We start from the raw sequence: 23,001 nt of genomic DNA on the forward strand, positions 1-23,001 counted from the left end.
CACCAAATTCCGTGCTGGTCGCGATTGGACACAAGACGCCGGGATGCCGGAAGTTACGCCAACTCGATTGGGAGACACTCGGGCACACGACCTAATGTCATGATCTTTCCCCATGCGAGTATCGCACCTTCGGCCCCTTAAAAAAGGCATTGATGGGTCGACGCCGGTAGCGGTGGCCATGCGGTTCTAGGCGCTCAGTCCGGAACTCGCAGGTTCGAATCCTGCCTCGGGCATTGATGTGTGTGATGTCCTTAGGTTAGTTAGGTTTAAGTAGTTCTAAGTTCTGGGGAACTGATGACCACAGATGTTAAGTCTCATAGTGCTCAGAGCCATTTGAACCATTTTTGATGGGTCGACGACTCCTGTCGGACGAGGATATGCAACAGGCAGTTATGGATTTCTTCACGCAGCACAACGAGGTGTCTTACCAAACGGCTATCCTCAACCTGGTGCGCCTATGGGTTGTTTACCTCAGTGGTCACCCGGTTTTCCCCGACTGGCATGCCGAATCTGCGCTGCACGGCCTTTTAACGGAAACTTTTTTATCTAACCTTATAGGTCCCCATACTGATTGCGTATGGGGCCGCTTGAAATATACAGCGTGGTCCATTGATTTTGACCGGGCCAAATATCTCACGAAATAAGGGTCAAACGAAAACACTACAAAGAACGAAACTTGTCTAGATTGAAAGAGGAAACCATGTGGCGCAATGGTTGGCCCGCTAGATGGCGCTGCCAAACGGATATCAACTGCGATTTTTTAAAAAAATATGAACTCCCATTTTTTATTACATATTCGTGTAGTACCTACAGAAATATGAAAGTTTTAGTTGGACCACTTTTGTCGTTTTGTGATAGATGGCGCTGTAATAGTCACAAACATATGGCTCACAATTTTAGACGAACAGTTGGTAACAGGTAGGTTTTTTAAATTAAAATACAGAACGTAGGTACGTTTGAACATTTTGTTTCGGTTGTTCCAGTGTGATTCATGTACCTTTGTGAAATTATTATTTCTGAGAACGCACGCTGTTACAGCATGATTACCTGTAAATATCACATTAATGCAATAAATGCTCAAAATGATGTTCGGCAACCTCAATGCATTTGGCAATACGTGTAACGACATTCCTCTCAACAGCGAGTAGTTCGCCTTCCGTAATGTTCGCACATGCAATGACAATGCGCTGACGCATGTTGTCAGGCGTTGTCGGTGGATCACGATAGCAAACATCCTTCAACTTTCAGGTTTGTTGATTACGTTGTTATTCTGTCGGAGACAGCAAAGGACTTGATAGAGCAGTAGAACGGAATGGATAGTGTCTTGAAAAGAGGTTATAAGATCAAAAAAAGTAAAACAAGCACACTGAAATACAGATGGTGCTGAAGGAATCAGGGCAGCAAATGAGGCACTAAAAGTAATAGATGAGCTTTATTTGTCAACTGAAATGAGTGGCGATTCCCGGATTAGATTGGATATAAAATGCAGACTGGTATAGCCCGAAAAGAGTGTTTGAAAAAGAGCAGTTTCAGGTAACTTTATTTTAATGTATCGACAGCAACGACGAAATGGCTGAGCTGTGCCGTTGTCTTGCGAGCAGAGAGAAAGCAAAGAAGCTTGACTGATGAAAAAGTGCTAAAGTGTTTGTTGCCCGCAACTAGGATCGCGCAAGTGTAGGCGCACCCAATTCATTAAGCCGGAAGTATTGAGTGCACGCTAGGAGAGAACAGGCGGAGGAAGCTGCAGTTCTGACTGCTGTCCCTGGCTCTGGAGACGACTCAGGGTTCTCAAGCAGCAGCACAGCAACAGCGGCAACTCAGCATCGTCGAAGGGCTGCATTCTTCGTCGCCCACACACCTACAACATCGTAATATTATTAGCTAATACTGTACAGGCATTACCATGTGGCATTTCTTTCACAAACTTTAGTAATTTTCCTCAGTAGTAACCTGCAATAGTTAAAACTTGTAGGTCACCTGTGTTGTGATTGTCCTCAGACATTATTACCAAGCGGAGTCCCTGTCCCTTCCGTGCAATCGCCGAGTGTCGTAAAAATATGAAAACTGTTGTACTAAGTACTGCTTCAGTACCTGTACATTCTTGTTTTCCATAATAGAAGCTGAACCCAATTTCCAATTTTTGAGTACGAACTTCAGTGATTTAAAGAAACGTAAGATTTATCTGGCAAAACTAATAACTAAAGGTACAGCACAAATTAATAGTGAGTAGTTTCATTTATTCTGCGTTTAGCTTAGTGATTAACTTCTGCTGGCTTGGTATGTATTTTATTGCTGTTGTATTAAAAGCAAAATCATTTGCTCGTTTACTTAAAGAGAATTCAATTCAGTTTTTCAATAATCAAAAGCAAATATCTTGCCTTTTCCTAAATGTTGCATTACGTTACGCTGAGACTGCTGAAAGTCCTTTTTTACTTTACTTAGTTTCTGTTACAGCCAATCATTTATTTAACCAACGACTTCATTTAACCTTACTTTCAAATTTAATATTTCAGAATAAGTAGCTGCATGCTCAGTGCTTTTTGATTCACTTTTTTTTTTCTCTTGAACTGTTGTGTTGTGGAAAAGCGTAACAACCTTCTGTTGCCAAGCCAGTGATTATTTGCTTGGTTTTGTTTACCATTACCTTTCTTAGGATTTTGGATATCCATTGACCCCCTAGGCTGGCGACCGTTTAATTATCCTTTTTTTGCTAATCAGTATTTCCTTTGTATTAAATATTACATTGCACCCTTATCCCCCTTGTGTGAGTCGTGAGGGTTTGCGCTAAATTCCCACCCTTTTAAAAATTGTCGACAGTATTTGGATGAGGCTTAGAATAGATTCTTCCTTCAGAATGGTCTGTTGTACACTTTCCTCCAAATGCGGTTGCGATCAGTTGCATCGCAATCCAGTAGGCCGATTTGGCAGGGGGAGGGGGGGCGGGGTTTACAAGCGAAAGGAAACACTAGTGAGTTTCAAAGTACCCCCATCAGTGCAGCTAGGACAACGACTGTTCGCAGGAGTTCAGTGGTCCAGCAGCTCCTCATAATGCATACAATTCTGCCAAGCGACGCTGGAGGTGATGGAAAGAGAGATGCCGCTGGACACTGGATAGCCAAAAACGGGTGATTTGGAGTGATTAATGATGTTGTACCCTGTGGAAGTCCTAAAGAACAACAACTGCCATCATGTGTGGTTCAAACAGTAGCGTACGGATGTGGTTTTACTGCGGTATGGGCTGTTTCTTGACATCAGAATGTGGTCCCTTTATTGCCCTCACAAAAACGCTAAAAGCCGAAGGATATGAATAAATTTCTTAGCATTGAGTACTGCGTTGAGTAGAGGAACAGCTCAAAGGCTATCAGTTGTTTGTATCAGCACTGAGCATGACAATGCACACTGTCATAAGGCAGCATCTGTGAGACAGTGTTTTGTGGACAGTAATATTACTGAAATGGACTGCCCTGCCTAGCGTCTCTACGTGAATCCAACAGAACACATTTGAAACGTAGTCAAATCAGACGATGCTAAGGGAATTACGGAGATTAGGAAACGAGACGCTATAAATAACAGATAACTTTTGCTGTTTCGGCAGTAAAATAACTGACGGTGGCTGAAATGGAGAGGACATAAAATGTAGACTGGTAGTGGCAAGAAAAGCGTTTCGGAAGCGGAAAAATGTTAACATCGAATATAGATTCAAGTGATAGGAAGTCTTTTCTGAAGGTATTTGTCTGGTGTGTAACCTTGTATGGAATTCTAACATGGACGACAACCAGTGCAGACGAAAAGAAAATAGAAACGTTTGAAATGTGATGCTACACAGGAATGCTGAAGATTAAGTGGGTAACCAATGAGACTGTACTCAACAGAACTGGGAAGGAAAGAAATTTATGGCTGACTAGACTAAATGAAGAGATATGTTGATAGGACAGATTCTGAGACATCAAGGGATCACTAGTTCAGTACTGGACGGAAGAACGGGAGGGTAGAGTGGAGGGATACCAAGAGGTGAATACAACAAGCAGGTTCAAAAACAGTGTTGGTTGCGGTAGTTATTTGGAGATACAGAGGCTTGTACATGATAGAGTAGCGTGAACAGCTGCATCAAATTAGTCTTTGGACGTTGACAAAGTAAGCACCCGGATACTTTTGCTCAGGTAGTGTATATCTTAACGAAAATGTTCAGGTGACCAGCTGGGTATCAGTGTCCAACGGTCATAATATTTTAGGGGTCGACGCGGTGGTTTTCCTGTTCCGATTTCCAACCGCCACACCACTGTGTCCATTGTGCGCTGCCAGTATCTCCCCCCCCCCCCCCCCCCCCCCAATTCTTCCTCTCACATGTCGCGCCGTCCTCGAATCGCATCCAGAGACGCGTGCTGGTGACACCATTGCTATTACTCTGCCTGTCCCTGAAGTTAGTACGTTGTAGAATATCTCCTCCCTCTTCTTAATCAGACTAAGTGCATGCTCCCTGACTTTATTAACGATGTAGCCACTACCGCGGTTTATCGTTGGTTCCGAATCCGGATAAATTCCCTAATTTCTCGAAATGTTCCATATACATGTTGGCTACTACTAGTGAAACTGAACCCCTTCCAACCGCGCATAGCCGGCTGCTGTGGCCGAGCGGTTCTAGACGCTTCAGTCCGGAACCGCGCGCCTGCTACGGTCGAAGGTTCGAATCCTGTCTCGGGCATGGTCGTGTGTGGTGTCCTTACGTTAGTTAGGTTTAAGTAGCTCTAAATCTGGGGGACTGATGACCTCTGATGTTAAGTCCCATAGTGCTTGGAGACATTTGAACCACCTGCGCATAGTACACATCGTCGAAAAGTCGCTGTCAATTCCAAGACATGCCTAAAAAGATTCGTCGTCTCTATATCAAATATCTGGCCAGTAAGTTCCAAGGATTCTTGTAAAGCCATCTGGTGAAAAGAGAGACAATGTAGAAGCTCACAGGGTTATCGGTATTCTTAGTCTTAAAGCTATCAAGGGGCCCAACAAAATCCACAAAGTTAGGAATATGATGTGAATACTTCCCGACGCAAGGGGCAAGCAAACCTTTCAGGTACACTACTGACCATTAAAATTGCTACACCACGAAAATGACGTGCTACAGATGCGAAATTTAACCGACAGGAAGAAGATGCTGTGATATGCAAATGATTAGCTTTTCAGAGCATTCACACAAGGTTGGCGCCGGTGGCGACACCTACAACGTGCTGACATGAGGAAAGTTTCCCACCGATTTATCATACACAAACAGCAGTTGACCGACGTTGCCTGGTGAAACGTCGTTGTGATTCCTCGTGGGAGGAGGAGAAATGCATATCATCACGTTTCCGACTTTGATAAACGTCGGATTGAAGCCTATCGCGATTGCGGTTTATCGTATTTGGATATTGCTGCTCGCGTTAGTCGAGATCCAATGACTCTTAGCAGAATATGGAATCGGTGGGTTCAGGAGGGTAATACGGAACGCCGTGCTGGATCCAAACGGCCTCGTGTCAGTAGCAGTCGAGATGACAGGCATCTTAACCGCACGGCTGTAACGGATCGTGCAGCCACGTCTCGATCCCTGAGTCAACAGATGGCGACGTTTCGCAAGACAACAACCATCTGCACGAACAGTTCGACGACGTTTGCAGCAGCATGGACTATCAGCTCGGAGACCATGGCTGCGGTTACCCTGGACGCTGCATCACAGACAGGAGCGCCGGCGATGGTGTACTCAACGACGAACCTGGGTGCACTAATGGCAAAATGTCATTTTTTCGGATGAATCCATGTTTGGCGACATCGCGGTGTACGCTCATTGGAAGCGTGCATTCGTCATCGCCATACTGGCGTATTACCCGGCGTGATGGTATGGGGTGCCATTGGTTACACGTCTCGGTCACCTCTTGTTCGCACTGACGGCACTTTGAACAGTGGACGTTATATTTCAGATGTGTTACGACCCGTGGCTCTACCATTCATCCCCGCGAAACCCTACATTTCAGCAGGATAATGCACGACCGCAAGTTGCAGGTCCTGTACGTGCCTTTCCGGATACAGAAAATGTTCGACTGCTGCCCTGGCCAGCACGTTCTCCAGAGCTCTCACCAATTGGAAACGTCTGGTCAATGGTGGCCGAACAACTGGCTCGTCACAATACGCCAGTCACTATTGTTGATGAACTGAGGCATCGTGTTGAAGCTGCATGGGCAGCTGCATCTGTACACGCCATCCGAGCTCTGGCGTATCACGGCCGTTATTACGGCCAGAGGTGGCTTTTCTGGGTACTGATTTCTCAGCATCTATACACCCAAATTGCGTGAAAATGTAATCACATGTCAGCTCTAGTATAATATATTTGTCCAATGAATATCCGTTTATCATCTGCATTTCTTCTTGCTGTAGCAATTTTAATGGCCAGTAGTGTATTTAGCGAGTGAGTACGTCGGGGTGCAATGTTGCTAACAATGGGGCATAAAGGCACTCCATCTTTGTGAACCTTCGGCAGTCGATAAAGTCTCTGTGGAACAAGTGCTCTGTCTCGTAGCTGCTTAACAACTTCGAGGGCAGTCAGGGTTCTTTGCGAAGAGCTAAGTGTCAGTCATCTGGTATGTATTGTCTCCCAGCATATCGCACAGCTTCTCTTTGTAATCCTCGTGAAACAGGACCATAGACGCCTTTGCCTGCTAGTAAGACCGCAATACCACAGATTTGCTCTTAGTTCCCTCATGGTTGCCCTCTTCCTGTTCGGTTCCATACACGTTGTTCGCGTGAGAGCACGGCAGGTCATGCGACGTACTCTTGCAGCTGCTTAAGGTGGTAGTCGTGCAATTGCCTGTTCCGATGGACTGATGATGTCCATACACGGTGCAGATTTAGGAGTGGGTGTAAAATTTCATGGTCGTTCTGAAGACGCGGTGGAATATACGAGTAGCAGGCCAATACAGGCCACTGCACATTGTGCAGAAAGATGGAGAGAGCAAAATGCAAATTCATCAGAACTCGTCACTCTTCCGTTGCAATTTAAAACAGTAGTAAAGTGACAGCGTCAAACAGAGCCCGAATGCTATCAATACTAATTCATTTTACGTTTAATTACTTCTGTCACTCATAGCTGTTTTACTTTCTAACAGAGAGTAAATGTTCGCAGCACATTTCTGACGTTTAATTTTGTCGATTATTTTCACGCAGCCAGTTACACTAATCAGTTTGGCGGATCATTTATCATACGTGACGCATTTCGCAGCTATTACTGTTTCCATACGGACAATGTCCGTCTACCTTCGACCCACAATAAAGCCAATATCGTTTCGTATGCGCTGTGCAATGTTTCTACGAGCGTTGGAGTTTTTCTAATTCTAAGGCTCTTCGATCCCTTGTATTTTTAGTTGACAGTTTATGAATTCACATTTTAATGATGGATCAATTAAAACTATAGTGGATGAAACTAACCGTTCAAATCTGTATAATGCTATTGTTAGATTGTTCGGCTTGTAAAATGGACGCAGTAAACTAAAGCCAGTTACTTTTTCATCATTTACTCAGATGACCAATGCCACCATAGTGTTATCACTTTATCCATAGTAGTTATGCTCAGCTTCACGATGATATTCGGTTACGACAACAACCATTCACAACAGCCAAGTGGCTGCGAGCCACATTCTTCATAAACATCATATTATTAATGGAAAACAGTAGACGTCATGTTAATACTTACTTTCCTGTGAAAACAGCAAGAAGTACCGGTTTCCCTGTGATCTTCTTAAGTTACTCTTTTGAATTCCTACCACTTTCGTGTCACTTTGCGTTTTAGTTCAGTTAACGATATAATTTAATATTCATCAAATAAGAACGTTCACATCTGCAACTTAAAATTCACAGCTTAGTTTTGGTAGCCCATGTATTAATAATCGATTAACGAGTACATAAGGTTGTAATGAACTGATAGCACATGTCAGAATGACTTACATTGGTATTAAAATTCTCGTAAAAGTGCATTTGACAGATCATTTTCATTCTTTTCTGTAAAAATGCAGATTTCTGGTTTCTTTTAGGCTATGTGATCATGTTTCCTTTGGAAGAGTAATGAATATTAGGCATTTAGCTTAAGGCGCTAACAACAGTATGTTTATTAATAGCTAGATACTGACTGGATGGGCTACTGAGCATAGCTGTGTACTTGTCTTCGTTATACCCTACTTTGAAACTTATTGCAGTCCCAAGTAAAGTGACGAGCACTTAGTAAACGTTAATACGGGGGTAAGGAGGCTAACATTTTCACCTCAAATTACTTTTGACCTGCTAGAGACATTTTTAATCTGTTCTGACACAGATGTACAGAGACCACGGGTCCGTGATAGACACGGCAATGCGTTCTCGCAACTTCATTGATAGCCGTGATACAGGCATCAACATCGTTTTCATTGTTTAAATGTGCAATTCCATTCTAGCCACCAGAACAGCATATCTCGATTACACAAACTCTGTGATATAATTATTTTTGAGATCTAATAAGAAAGTCTGACCATATCATCGAATTTTGGTGCAGGCAACTGATGGTGTACGGCTGCTTTCGAATATGTACAAGGAATTTTCAGTCGCTTTATAAGGTTTTTCACCTACCAATAAAAATAAGCATGGCAGGGCTGCACTAACGGAGTACATTTTGGAGAAATTAATTTAATATTGCATGCTGGAAGAACCTCTCCACCTTTAAACATTTAGTCGTACAAAACCATGTTCATTTTCCCTCCCCACGAATCGAGAAGTAAACGAAATTAATTAAAAAATTTCCAGTATGGTACTGTTACGAGTTTAACGGACTTTGAAGATGTTATCATAACGTTTTTGTATCTGTGTGCGTACTCGTCAGCTGCTTTTAGCACCCTTTCTCGAAGTGAGCCAGTGGTTCCATGAAAGCAAACGAAGACTGCTGGTAGTCATTTCCCAGATAAGGTGGCAGCATATTGGATTGTAAGAGAATGTGCCACCTTTTGCTGCACAAGAGTCAAATGGTTCAAATGGTTCTGAGCACTATGGGACTTAACTTCTGAGGTCATCAGTCCCCTAGAACTTAGAACTAGTTAAACCTGCTGTGACCACTACGGGACTTAACTTCTGAGGTCATCAGTCTCCTAGGACTAAGAACTAGTTAAACCTAACTAACCTAAGGACATCACACAAGAGTCACCTTTGTTCCGCTTCCGACGAGAGTTCATCATAAGTTTATCAGCGTTGGCACCTTGGAACAAACATTCACAAATTAGTATCATGTTGTCTATAAAAAAACTGTTGCAATTAATATAAATGAATCTGGTACTCTTATGTGTAACACCTGTTTGATCAGTGTTAATAAGAATTCATCCGGCCAGGCGACAAGATTTCATTGATCCATGGTCCAATCTCGACATCGTGCCTACTGTAATCGTAATTGGCGATGTTGTTGGATCAACATGGGAAGACGTAGGGGTGCTCTGCTGAGGAACAGTATGTTCAACACAGTTCGCTGAAAGGTGTGTTCCAAAACACTTGTGCCTGTGACAGCACTGTGTCGTCAGATGTGCCAAAGAGCGCCTCCCATCTTGCTTTAGAGAGCAGGCAAGCCTCCGATCCCCGTGTTCTGTAAAGAGCTATGGACGTCCAACTCCTTGTCCTCTACTCGTGATTTCAGCACTGTTATACGACTTTCCTTAGATGCTCAAGACAGTAGCACACGAACAGACGACCCGCTTTGCCATTTCATAGATGCTCGCTCCAAGGCACTGGGCCGCAACAGTGTGGCTTTTGTCAGAGTCGCTTATCCTCACTAGAATGACTCTCCTTTTGTCTCTGCCCTGCGTATACCCTTCTCTTACGCATCACGTGCCCTGGTGCCACCAGTCAGCATACAATCTCACTATGGGTAGTGGTCATAATGTATTGTATATATTGTCGTTTGGAGATAGTAAGTGGAGCTGTGGACACTAGAAAATGGAGAGTGGAGAAAGTGGAAAGTGGAGAAATCGCAACATTTCCCAGATATACCTGAGTTCAATACAGGGGTGACAGCTGTGGAAGCAACCAGAAACATTTGCGCCATGTGTTGGGATAATGCCTTTGGACAGAACATGGTAAAAAATGGTTTTCTCGTTTTAAGGAGGCTCGTTTTGTCATTAGTGACACTCCACGTACAGGAAGACCTTCGGGGTTTGATGAAGATCGTTTAAAAGTTTTAAACATGGCTGAAGTAGCAACTGTTGAAAATCCCCACGGTAAATGATAACAGCCAAACAGTTGCAGAATAGAGATTTACTGAAACCCTTGACCACGGTTTCGGTATATCTAAATATAACTTCATAAGAAGAAAAAAACACACTAAAATCACATCCTGCAGCGCAGATGCACAAAACAATCGCGCCAAAGGCGTCGTCAGTGTTTAAAATTAAAATACCACATCCATCTGTATCAGTACTGATAGAATGCCGTGTTCCCATCGACCATCTCTTTATAATTACGCTGTACAGATGGAGCTGATATTTTAATTTTAACCGCTCACGACGCCTTTGGCACGATTGCTCTATACATCTCCACTGCAGAATGTGGTTTTAGTGAATTTTTTTCTTCTTATGAAGGTATATTTAGATATACCGAAACTGTGTTCAAGGATTTCAGTAAATCTTTATTCTGCAACTGTTTGGCTGTTATCATTTACCGTGAAAAAATCGTTTAAAAACATTAATTCACAACGATTCACGTCATTGTATTCGAGAACTGACTGACGTGATGAACTGTGATTATTCCATCATCATGAGACATTTCAGTGCAGTGGAGAAGATTCAAAACGCTACGAATTTGTGCACCAATCCGATAATAACAGAATCTATTTGCACTAATAATTATTGGGTTGTACTTATTACAAATGGAACATGCTGCTGCTAATCATTTTTGTTCGTGTGAAGGTCTCTCTTCTGGCCAGTGTTTTGATAGCAATAAATAACAATTCGTTTATTGACTTATTGGTGCATTAACTGCATCATCAATCTGTTTCACTGTGTAGCTGACGTCAGTACTTTTCCACCGGTGTGCCATATACCTTCTAAAATTTGTGCTGGAAATTCCAATAATTTTCTAACTAAAAACATTCCTTTGCTACCTTCATATATTCCTATGGATAATCGATCATTTGTTGAACATCGACAAAGTGAAAAGAAATTAACTGGGTTATATTAATGACAGCTGAATGATTTTCAATCACTATAATGTGATTGCCTCTTAAACCGCAGTATATGCTTCCTTTGAGAGTGGCATAAGCTTCCGGATGGCTGCCGCAAAAACGCGAGAATCTCTATGTACATATACACGCCATGATTTCTTGCTACATCCACAAGATAGTTTTGTCACTGCGATTATCTCACCAACTTCTGCTGGACCTGCTGTTCTCACGCAAAACAAAAGGAAAAAAAAACAGAGATCCCTTAATGCAAAACAACGTAAGTGATACCTATGTCTCAGATATTAAAAAAGTTGCGTGAATGTGTTGCTGTTTGTTTCATGAGCCTCTTTTTTTCTAACTGAAACAGATGGTAAATGTCCTTAACGGGTCAAACTAATTAGAGGTGAACAATTTAGGAGCCTCACACAACATTTGTTCTCCTGATACGTTACCGAAAACTGAGATGAGATAGTAAAAATAAAGAAACGTACTTTTGAGGAGGGCTTTCTAATTAGTTAAAACTCAGGAAGTAAAATATAATTATACTTAACTTCATGATTAATTATTTAACTGCCTTCTTCATTTCTTCCCGTCGTATTAGTTGATCGATGAGTCCACGAATATACTGTCCGTTCATAGTGCCCAACGGGCACAAGATTTACCCAATGAAACATATCTACATTGTCAGGTACGGTGACGAAAAAACCTCCAAGGAGCGCCCGGCCAATATGCATTGTCTCATGATAACTGTCCGGACACCCATTAATGGATGTCAATACTAAATACGTCCAACTTTCGCTTACGGCGACTTGAGCTCTTGAATGGAGTTCGTGATTCTTTGTGAAGCGATGGCAGGCTGTTCTTCCTCAAGAACCATAACTCCGAATCTTTCTCTGCTGCATGCAGTGTACAATGGTGCAGAATATGCTCATATCCTTCTGTTCTGTGCGTTTTCTTTAGCGCATTGAGTTGACGACACTCTGCCCACGGAAAACACCCCATCGCTCTTTACACCACCTCAAGCATAGCAAAGCACTGACTACGAGGTCTACCATTACACTTAGTTCTTTTTAACTCCCCACCCGAAGTCAATGAGCTAGATCGACTGCTGATAGCACTTTGCACTCACAAGTGATTCCTTCCGCTGGTAACACGCGTCTTTTCTTCATCCATCCTCCGCATTGTTCGACGGTCCCTGTCTGTCAGTACACGCGGTATGCCTGGTCCTGGATTAGCTGTGGGTTTCCTTCGCCTTTCTACTTCACCATCACATCACCCAGAGTCGTCTTGAGGAGTTTCAGAAAAGCTGAAATGTCTGTGATAAATTTGGTACTCAGGTGCCATCCAACGACCGGTCAGCGTTCGAAGTCATTGACCACTCTTGACGGACCCTTTCTGCTGTTACTGTTTGACAACACAATACTCCCAGCCTCCTTTCATACCCGGGGGTTCGCGTCTCGTGATATCTAATGATCAATTCTGCATTAGACGGAGATGTCTGGATTCTTTTGATCAAGCGGTGCAGTATACATCTCCAAGCGCTCCTAGCAGATCAGTTCGTCAGCACAACTGACGATGTAGGCATGTCTCATCACCGAAATACAGTGCGCACTGGACAGTGTGATCGGAAGTACACCCGTAGACTGTTCGAAAAATTAGGTAACTAATTCGCCGCTGTATACTGTTTATGACACTGTATTGTTTTCATTGCATCTCCACACGAACCATACACTGTGAGATACCTAACTATTAAGTGTGTTTTTCTCTTGGTCACGGTGGACAAAGTGGGTAATTTTCTGAAATATGCAAATAACTTTTTTATATTTATACCTGTCGAATTATGACACCGTCTATTTAAATTAATTGAAATTGAAGATTTTTGTCTGTGGCATTAGAAATAACCTTATAAGAGGCCTCCAGCGTTATATTACGTGCGAAATTTGGTCGTATAGAAGTAAAAGCCCCGCAAACCAGTGTCCGGCCTGCAGTAGATGTTCCACAAACGCCTGTGCTAGTATACTAAATGCAAAAAACCGCGGGAAACCCAGCGGTACCGACCGACTGCCGAATCATTCTCACTTATTGGGTGTCACTAAATGCAAATATCAAAAGGCATGTGGTCAACACACCGCTCTCCCCGCCATTACCAGTTTTTGTGACCGGAGCAGCTACTTCTCAGTCAAGGAGATCCTGAAGGAGCTGCTCAGTTGGCCTCACAAGGACCAAGTGCACTCCGCTTACCAACAGCGTTCGGCAGACCCGGATGGTCACCCCCACCCTTGTGCTAGTGAAGCCCGACAGCTTTTAACTTCAGTGATCCGACAGGGACCGGTGTTACCACTGCGGAAAGACCGCTGGCATACCAAATGTAACGAAGCACGTAATTCATCTATGGTTCGTGTCTTTAACTATACGCTGAAAGCTCATTTGTTTGTACTCTGTTGTTATAGTGATGAGATAAATTGTTTGTGATAGTATTCAAGTTTCAGAGCGTCTACGAGAGTACAAAAAGTGGATATGATTTTCATTTGCAGTGAACATCGCCAAACAGAGCAGCGCTGTTGTCGTGAGCAGTGAGCCGTGGCTGGCTTATGCTATGCGTTGGATTAAACCTTGGTTGCTATTCTGTGTTAAGTCACCCGCAATTATCGCATTTACGCTGTTATCCTCTCTTTCTGCTGGTGGCAGCAGCGGTGTGTATCGATATTCGCACCTTGGACTATCTTTGGCCTTGCGCTTATGGTTTCCGGCTGGTCTGTGTGCGAGCAGTTGGTCAGTTGGCGTGGAGCAACAAGGAAATCTCCAGAACGTGTAGTCTGGCTGGCCTGCTGGTGGCCTCTATGCGGCGTCAGATTGTGTGGTGCTGTTCCCATTGCTATGAGGTTTGTGCCTCACTGATCCTGGACATGAAAGTTGAGTTTTGACTTAATCTACCAGCAAATCACGACTGTTCACATTGTGTCGTTTGGAGTTCGTTGTCGGCTGTTGGGATATTCCTCCGAGCAACAGTGTGTGTATTCAAGATAGCAAATTTTAGCCACCCTCTGGTGGAGTTTAACTGTACTTGGTTATTTGAATTGAAGTGCACCAACGGAATCTTCTGCCTTGTGGCAGTTAACTTTCCAGTTACCTACCCTGGCCGTTGACGTAAATGCAGGCAGTGTATTTTCCTCATCGTGTTGTCGCTGTCTAGCAAGGTGAGTAGTTTGACAGCTCAATGTATATCAGTTGTGGGCACCAATACGTTCTACATAGTTCCACTGAACTCCCTGTTGTGTGCTGTTCGGGTGAAACAGAGGTTATCTTGTTGGTGAGTCCGTTGGCTGTCTCTCAGTTCGGTTGTCGTCGGGTCGACAATGGTTGAGCCGACTGCCTGTCTCACCTAAGCGAGCGTTAGTGCTTGAATTCCAGGCTGCTTCTGATCGTCCTTGGGTGTACTGCCGTTTCTTGTTTGTTATTATTGTTTGTAGTTGTATGGCTTCTAGTCGATTTTTAGATTAAGGTTGTTTTGCCCTTAAGGCGTCAGATGGTTTGGGCGTTCAGGCTAATTTATGAACTTTTTTACGTAAGACCTTTGGCATTTTTACAATTAATGTTATTGAGTCTTAAGTTTTGGGCCTTCGGTCGATTTTGAATTTAAGCTGTTTGCCCTTAAAGTATCAGATTCTTTGCGCCTTCAGCCTAATTAAGGAACTGTTTCAAGGCAAGGTTTTGCCATTTAAATTTCTGTTTTTGGTTGAGCTTTAAGTTATTGGCTTTTAGCCATTTTTAAATTAAAGTTGCCTTGCCCTTAAGGCATGAGATTGTAGTGTGCATTCAGCCCCTAATTAAGTTCCAAAACTATAGCTGTGTTTTCATTAAATTTTTCTTGGCTCTTGTAATGTTTGATCAAATAAAAGGTTGTATATTCGAGTGTAACTGACAGCCGCTTATTTTGGCCGCTTTCCACAACTTGAACTACCTCTCCTGTCCTGCGGGTTTAGCAGGGCGTCTCAAGCAGAAAGGTATCATGATCGTGCTAAGCCCTAAATAAGAGTTCTGTAAACATAAAAAAAAAAGAAAATGAAGAACTGAAAGTGGGTAGAATAACGTATGTGCACGGAATAGAGAGAAAAAAAAAGATAGCAGCTGTTGAGTGAATTGCAGCTAACAGTTTAGTCAAGGTAGCACATAATTTACGATGTGAATGAGTCAGAGAAGTCTTCTGGGAATACTGTATTCCAACGAATTAAATCCCTTCAGAGTTTCACACTAATAGCTTCATGCCAACGTCTTTCAAAATCGGTTACAGTTTCTACGCTGAAACTGCGAACTGATCCGGCGTTTCTATGCATGATCTTGTTTTCGGATGATGTTTCGTTTGTAAACTATCGACAAACGATCTTCACAATGTGCACTACTATTCAGCTGAATACCCACTCTGAGTGGGAGATCTGCTTAAAGAACGACCTTGGTGATTGAGAGTGTGATGCGGGATTTTCAAGAATCGAGTAATTCGACCCATTTTTATTAATAGGTCTCTAAATCATCGCATATATCTACAGTTCCTAGCATATAAGCTACCGAAGTTACTGGATGTCTGTGGAATCAACACGACAGATGGTCCCCTTGTTCCACGCAGTTAATTACGGACGTTCATAGCATAAAGCTAAAATCGTTTGTTAGATCTTCAAGAAACACGCTCGCCAAGCTTAATCTGACTTGAAACATACATGTACGTAATATCCAAAGACGACAGGTTGTTACCAATAATATCTAAAAGTTCTTGGACGGTTTATGTTGAATTTATAGGTTCAAATGGAAAAATGAAGAAAAGTAACGAAAAATTAAAGGCCTAACAAACGAAATATATCGTAGTAAACTGACTGTAATTAATATCAAGAGAATAAATTACAACAGCAATATCCTCCTTAGATACAACACCATTATACCTCTCTAGACCACGGGACGATTGAAAGCTCGAAAATTTGACAGAAAAATGAATACAAACTCTTATTTACTGATTAATTGCTGTTGTTGTACGGCATATGCCCTAGAAGAAGTTTTAGTCCATGTTTCACAGTTATGTTTGTTATTAAAATCTACAGTGCCATACCAGTGCTAAGGCAGGTCATGAATATAGTACCAACAAAAGTCACTAGATTGCGGGTCGATCAAAAGGTGAAACAGCACCCGAGGTTTCCTGAACTGTGACGGAAACTGTTGATTGGTGGTTGTGGACCAAACAGGAAGATCATCGGCCCCATCGGATTAGGGAAGGATAGGGAAGGAAGTCGGCCGTGCCATTTCAAAGGAACCATCCCGGTACTTTCCCGAAGCAATTTTGGGAAATCACGGAAAACCTAAATCAAAATTGCCGGCTGCGGGTTTGAACCGATGTAAACTGTTCGAAGATTTCGAGTCTTACTCAAACACAATACTATCTGAAACAGTGAAAAGTGAGTTGAAACAATAAAAGACGTTTTCTCCAAAAACGCTAAGAGATCCTTAACGCAAAATATATGGCGCAAATGATTGTCTTTTATACGGAGAAACTATGAAGTATTTCCGAGAATTTACTTGAAGGAATGAAATAGGCACGCTCCCAATCACTTTGTTTGGCAGACGATAAGCTTTCCGGGAAACACCGGGCACTGCAGCTAGTGCAGTATAAAACGGGACTTGTTGCAGTCAGCCCAGATTAAATTCAGCGTGCGGCGTTGCCTATCCAGAATCACTTTGTAGCAAATACAGAGTTCAGGGCCAATATTCAGAACAGTTAATAATGTAGATACGAAACTACCTGAGTTACATGTTTACTTATGTTTGTAACAGACGGCCAGATTTTGAGGGATCTTTTTTCCTGACAAAGGAATAGTTATTTGCGGAACGCTTAGTTTGTTAATACCATCCACGTTAATATCCACACATGGTACATCGTTCAAGTTCTCTTCGGAAGCACATGTACTTCTTGCACACAAGATACACAGTGCCACATAAAATTTAAACAGTTCTATGAAATATTAAAGAAGTTAGTAGCTTAACTCAGTAGCTGCTGACGATTACCTGTGTGCGCCAGAAAATTAAGCACTTTGTCTGCAATAATTTAGCGGAAAACTGTATAAAGGATGTAAAGAAAAGGTGTAGCCAAACATTCAGGAAGCATTCCTCAATACTTCGTTATGGGGACACGGGTGCAGAAACGCTTTATTTCCACATTAGATCTCATCCTCGATTACTCTTCATAATCAAATTAATCACTGAAAACACAGACACAGGAGTACAAGTGTTACATTAGACGTTTTCTTGCATGTACTGTTCAAAACACCCTCTTGGTTATGTTTGGTTAGAATGTACAGTAAGTGTTATTTGTTAGGTTCACCAGGTTCCCGGGTACGATTCCCGGCGGGATCAGGGATTTTCTCTGCCTCGTGATGACTGGGTGTTGTGTGACGTCCTTAGGTTAGTTAGGTTTAAGTAGTTCTAAGTTCTAGGGGACTGATGACCATAGATGTTAAGTCCCATAGTGCTCACAGCCATTTGAACTATTTTTTAGGTTCACAGCCTCTGTTTGCTGTTCCATCTATCGAAGATAATGTTGGCATGTGAATCACTACATTGTTTGTATTGACATGTGACAAAACATGTACTTCTTGCACAATCGATTTCCTCCTCATGTCAGTCAGGCTTCTAAATAATGGATGCCGTGAATTATGAATAGGTAGAGATGGACCAGTCCCGTGCCTCGACGCTCTCGACACCTAAACCCTGTACTTTTTTATTTTTTTAATTTTTTATTTGTGGGGGAATTTGAAGGCCCATGTCTATGGAATCTTGTTCAAGATACACAGTGTCTTCGTGTCCGTATTGTGGAAATCTGTGAGGCAATACACAGTTCTCCAGGGATACATCAGTGTCTCAGGGGTTCAGTGTGATTGAGGGTTGCAGCATGTATCCCTCCTAATGGAGGCAATTTTGAATATTTAATTGAGGAAAGTGTTTCATAATGTGTTGATAAGTTCTTTTCCTATGTGTTTCTCATGATTAATGCCCCGAAGAGTTGTAGAAACTGACCTCTAACGTGGAAATAAAGCGTCTCCAGACCCATGTCCGTGACATATTTTATTCCCCTATGTGTGAGAAATGTATTCTGGAAGTCCGATCACACCTTTTTGTTTCATGTTCTTACTGAACATAGTTCCGATGTCCTGTATGGCGTGTTGTTGTACTGAAACCTTATCTTAAATTAATTACTTTTGTTAGTTTAACTGCCCCAGATTTTAATTACTTGCACGTCTCAATCCAGTAATACTGCGTTAAGCCCGTCCGGCTGGCCGTGCGGTCTAACGCACGGCTTTCCGGGCGTGAAGGAGCGCCTGGTCCCTGGCTTGAATCCGCCCGGCGGATTTGTGTCGAGGTCCGGTGAACCGGCCAGTCTGTGGATGGTTTTTAGGCGGTTTTCCATCTGCCTCGGCGAATGCGGGCTGATTCCCCTTATTCCACCTCAGTTACACTATGTCGGCGAATGCTGCGCAAACAAGTTCTCCAGGTACGCATACACCAACATTAGTCTACCACGCAAACAGGGCCTACACTCGTCCGGTGTGAGACGTTCCCTGGGGGGTGCATCGGGGGCCGAACCGAACAATAACCCTGGGATCGGTGTGGGGCGGCGGAGGGGTGAAGTGGACTGCGGTATTCGTCGTGGGGTTGTGGACCACTGCGGCTGCGGCGGGGACGGAGCCTCTCCGTCGTTTCTAGGTCCTCGGTTGGAATACAATACAATACAATACTACATTAAATTGGACGAAATTATACCATTACGGTAAGAAGCCCTTGCGCAGGAGCAAGCCACTGAGTGACGCCCTAAACAAATGATTCTGTGTTTGTTAGTATAAAGAAATAGAGCATTCTCGACCTTAAACACAAGATGTTGTTGGCATATTGGGAAAGAAGAGCGAAGTAGTCATTGAAACTTACCAATTCTCTCCCTTTCCACATCTTATTTCTATAAAAGTGCTGAACTGTGTGACCAATGTTTATGCACTGACGGAAAAAAATTGCAACACCAAGAAGGAGTTGGTAGGCGTTTTTCTACATCCGAAAGATGACTACTATTCAAATTTCGCGTCAGTTGCATAAGAGTGGGAATAGTAGCACCACTACGAGGAAGCAAACGAGGTTTACTTAAAATACACCCTCGTAGGCAGTGAGCGTTACTTACCTTTGAGATTGGACGTGGTGAGTTGACGTTAGTCTAAAATGCCTTTAAGACAACAAAGACGCCGTTATCAACCCCTTGCTGAGTCTGAAAGCCGTCGTGTTATAGGGCTAGGAGAAGCTGGATGTTCCTTCTGCCATACTGCAGAATGACTTGGCGGGAATGTAGCCACCGTACATAAATGGTGGCAGCGGTGGTTACGAGAATGTACGGTCGCAAGGGGACAGGGCTCCGGACGGCCAAGTGGCACTACCGTGACGGAAGACCATCGTGTTAGGCGGATAGCTCTGGCGCATGGTACTGCATTTGCAGTAGCAATCTGAACAACAGTTGTCACCACAGTGACACAACGAACTGTTACAAGTCGGTGACTTCAAGAAAAGCTCCGAGCCAGACGACCTGTACCGTGCATTCCAATGACCACAAAACACCGACATTTTCGACTTTAGTTGTGTCAAGCGAGGACTCTTGGAGGGCAGGGTGGAGGTGTGTTGTGTTTTTCGATGAAAGCTGGTTCTGGCTCGCTGCCAGTGATGGCTGTATGTTGGTTAGAAGGAGGCCATTTGAGGGCCTGCAACCAACCTTTCTGGATGCTCGACACACTGAACCTACACCTGGAGTTATGGTCTGGGGTGAGATTTGGTATGATAGCAGGAACACTCTCGTGGTTATCTCACGCATCCTGACTGCAAATTCGTGCATCAATCTGGTGATTCGACAAGTTGTGCTGCCATTCGGGAACAACATTACTGTGGGTGTCATCCAACATTACAACGCTCGTCCACATACCGCTGTTGAAATCCAACATGGCCGGCCGAAGTGGCCGTGCGGTTAAAGGCGCTGCAGTCTGGAACCGCAAGACCGCTACGGTCGCAGGTTCGAATCCTGCCTCGGGCATGGATGTTTGTGATGTCCTTAGGTTAGTTAGGTTTAACTAGTTCTAAGTTCTAGGGGACTAATGACCTCAGCAGTTGAGTCCCATAGTGCTCAGAGCCATTTGAACCATTTGAAATCCAACATATTCTACAGAGTTTCGACATGTTTCCTTCACCTGCTCGATCATCACATCTGTATCCACTCGAGCACATACGGAACATCATCGGACTACAACTCTAGCATCGTCCATAACCAACATTAACCGCCCTTGTCTTCACTAAAAAGTGCAGCAGGCATGGAACTCCATCTCACAAACTGACGTCCGGTACCCGTACAACCAAATGCATGCACGTTTCCATGTTGCATTCAACATTCTGATGGTTACATCGATAATTAATATACCAGCATTTCACAGTTGCATTGGCTTATCTTGCTCACAAACTAACCTGTGATCTTGCAATGGTTCAAATGGCTGTAAGCACTATGGAACTTAACACATGAGGTCATCAGTCCCCTAGACTTGGAACTACTTAAACATAACTAACCTAAGGACATCACACACATGCAAGCCCGAGGCAGGATTCGAACCTGCGACCTTAGCAGCAACACGGTTCCGGACTGAAGCGCCTAGAAACGCTCGGACACAGCGGCCGGCGATCTTGCAATGTTAATCATTTAAATACGTTGCCTACCCAAATATATTCCCGCAATTTCATTACTCCACATTAATTATTTTGTGGTGTTGTGATTTTTTTCAGTCAGCATACTTTGTTGGATTCGCATGTGTTAGCGAACGTCACCCACTTGTCGCATTACGATGTTATTGTTTTATTATTTTCGAATAACGGGATTAAACTGCCAACAAGATTAATGTTGACGAAATGAATAAGTGTCCTTAACAGAAGATCGGTGCCGTTCTGCAACCAAAATGTTTGATGAACCCTTGTTTAATATTATGAGTGCATCGACTGATTTGGGAGCTTCATTAGCAGCGCAGTGAATCCGGCTCGCCACACTGCTGTTCAAAGCTGTTGTTCGAAGAATCAGCTGTGAACTTATAGTGAAATTTCACACGCCTTTAAACAGAAGCTCACAATCCAATACATAAATTTTGTAAGTCCAAAGATGTCGCTACAGTTCGGAGTCAAAGTTGACTAACCTACACAGAATTTCTCAAAAGGCTAACATCGTTCTAATGTTCAGAGCTAAAGTCCATGAAAACGAACGTCGAAAAGGTCTTTAACTTCCTGAACTCCTGCAGAAGTCCTAGACTTGTCCCCAAGAAATATCAAACTCTTTAATCGTGACGGACATGAGGGTCATCAGCGTATGTCTTGCACAGATCTCACAAAGCGAAATCATCCAGGCCAACATGGCCCCTGCCCTTTTAGAGCCTCGATATGTCGTTGCAGAAGCCACAAAATTACACACACTGTTCGTATTACTAAAGAAACTACAAAATAAAAATTGCTCGCCGCTTCCTTTGACATGTTAAAAAATCACTTTTCGTTGTCCTTTTATCAGAAAATGTAGCATAATGCTTTTCATAGGTTGTATATAAAACTGATAACGAATAAAAATTACATTATTTTAAACATAGCTGCGTAACAGCAACGGTTCCACGTAATTAGATTTAAAACAGCCGACCCGTTGCAAAGGATAAAGTAATCTTTACCTCGGTTTCGATAAGTTTAAACCTATCTTCTTCAGAAGTCGGCACTATTATATTAACATGGAGTAATACGTCATTGCCATTTTTACAAACGTCTCCGTAGCTCCATTAGTCAAAATCAAATATAGCCCTAAGAGTAGGGTTTGTCAGATAAATAAAATTAAGTACATGGAAGCTGGAGAGCGCATTTGATTTTGACTAATGGAGCTACGGAGACGTTTGTAAAAATGGCAATGACGTATTACTCCATGTTAATATAATAGTGCCGACTTCTGAAGAAGATAGGTTTAAACTTATCGAAACCTAGGTAAAGATTACTTTATCCTTTGCAACGGGTCGGCTGTTTTAAATCTAATAAAAATTACGTTACACTTTTCACTGCTATATGTATTACATATACATTGAAGGCCCAATAAGCTGGTGTAGGTATGCGTATTCAAATACAGAGATATGTAAACAGGCAGAATACGGCAACGTCTATATAAGACATCAAGTATCTGCCGCAGATGTTAGATCGATTACTTCTGCTACAATGGCAGGTTATCAAGATTTAAGTGAATTTGAACGTGAAGCCAGCTTACGAGCGATGGGACACGGCATCTCCGAGGTTGCGATGAGGTGGGGATTTTTCCCGTACGAGGATTTCACGAGTTTACAGTGAATATTAGGAATCAGGTAAAACATCAAATCTCCGACATTGCTGCGGCCGGAAAAATATTCTGCAAGAACGGGACCGTCGGACAGAAGTGCAAGCCTTCCGCAAATTGCTGCAGGTTTCAATTATGGGCCATCAACAACTGTCAGCATGCGAACAAGTCCAGGAAACATCATTAATATGGGTTTTCGGAGCCGAAGGTACACTCGTATACCCTTGATGACTTCACGACACAAAGCTTTACACCTCGCCTGGGCCCGTCGAAACCGACATTGGACTGTAACGAGCGGATGGACGTGTACGGGTATGGAGACAACCTCATGAATCCATGGACCGTGCACGTCAGCAGGGGACTGATCATGCTGGTGGAGACTCTCTAATGGGAAGTGCAGCTAGAGTGATACGGC

The sequence above is a fragment of the Schistocerca americana genome, chromosome 1 (assembly GCF_021461395.2).
Source record: "Schistocerca americana isolate TAMUIC-IGC-003095 chromosome 1, iqSchAmer2.1, whole genome shotgun sequence".
Taxonomy (NCBI): Eukaryota; Metazoa; Arthropoda; class Insecta; order Orthoptera; family Acrididae; genus Schistocerca; species Schistocerca americana.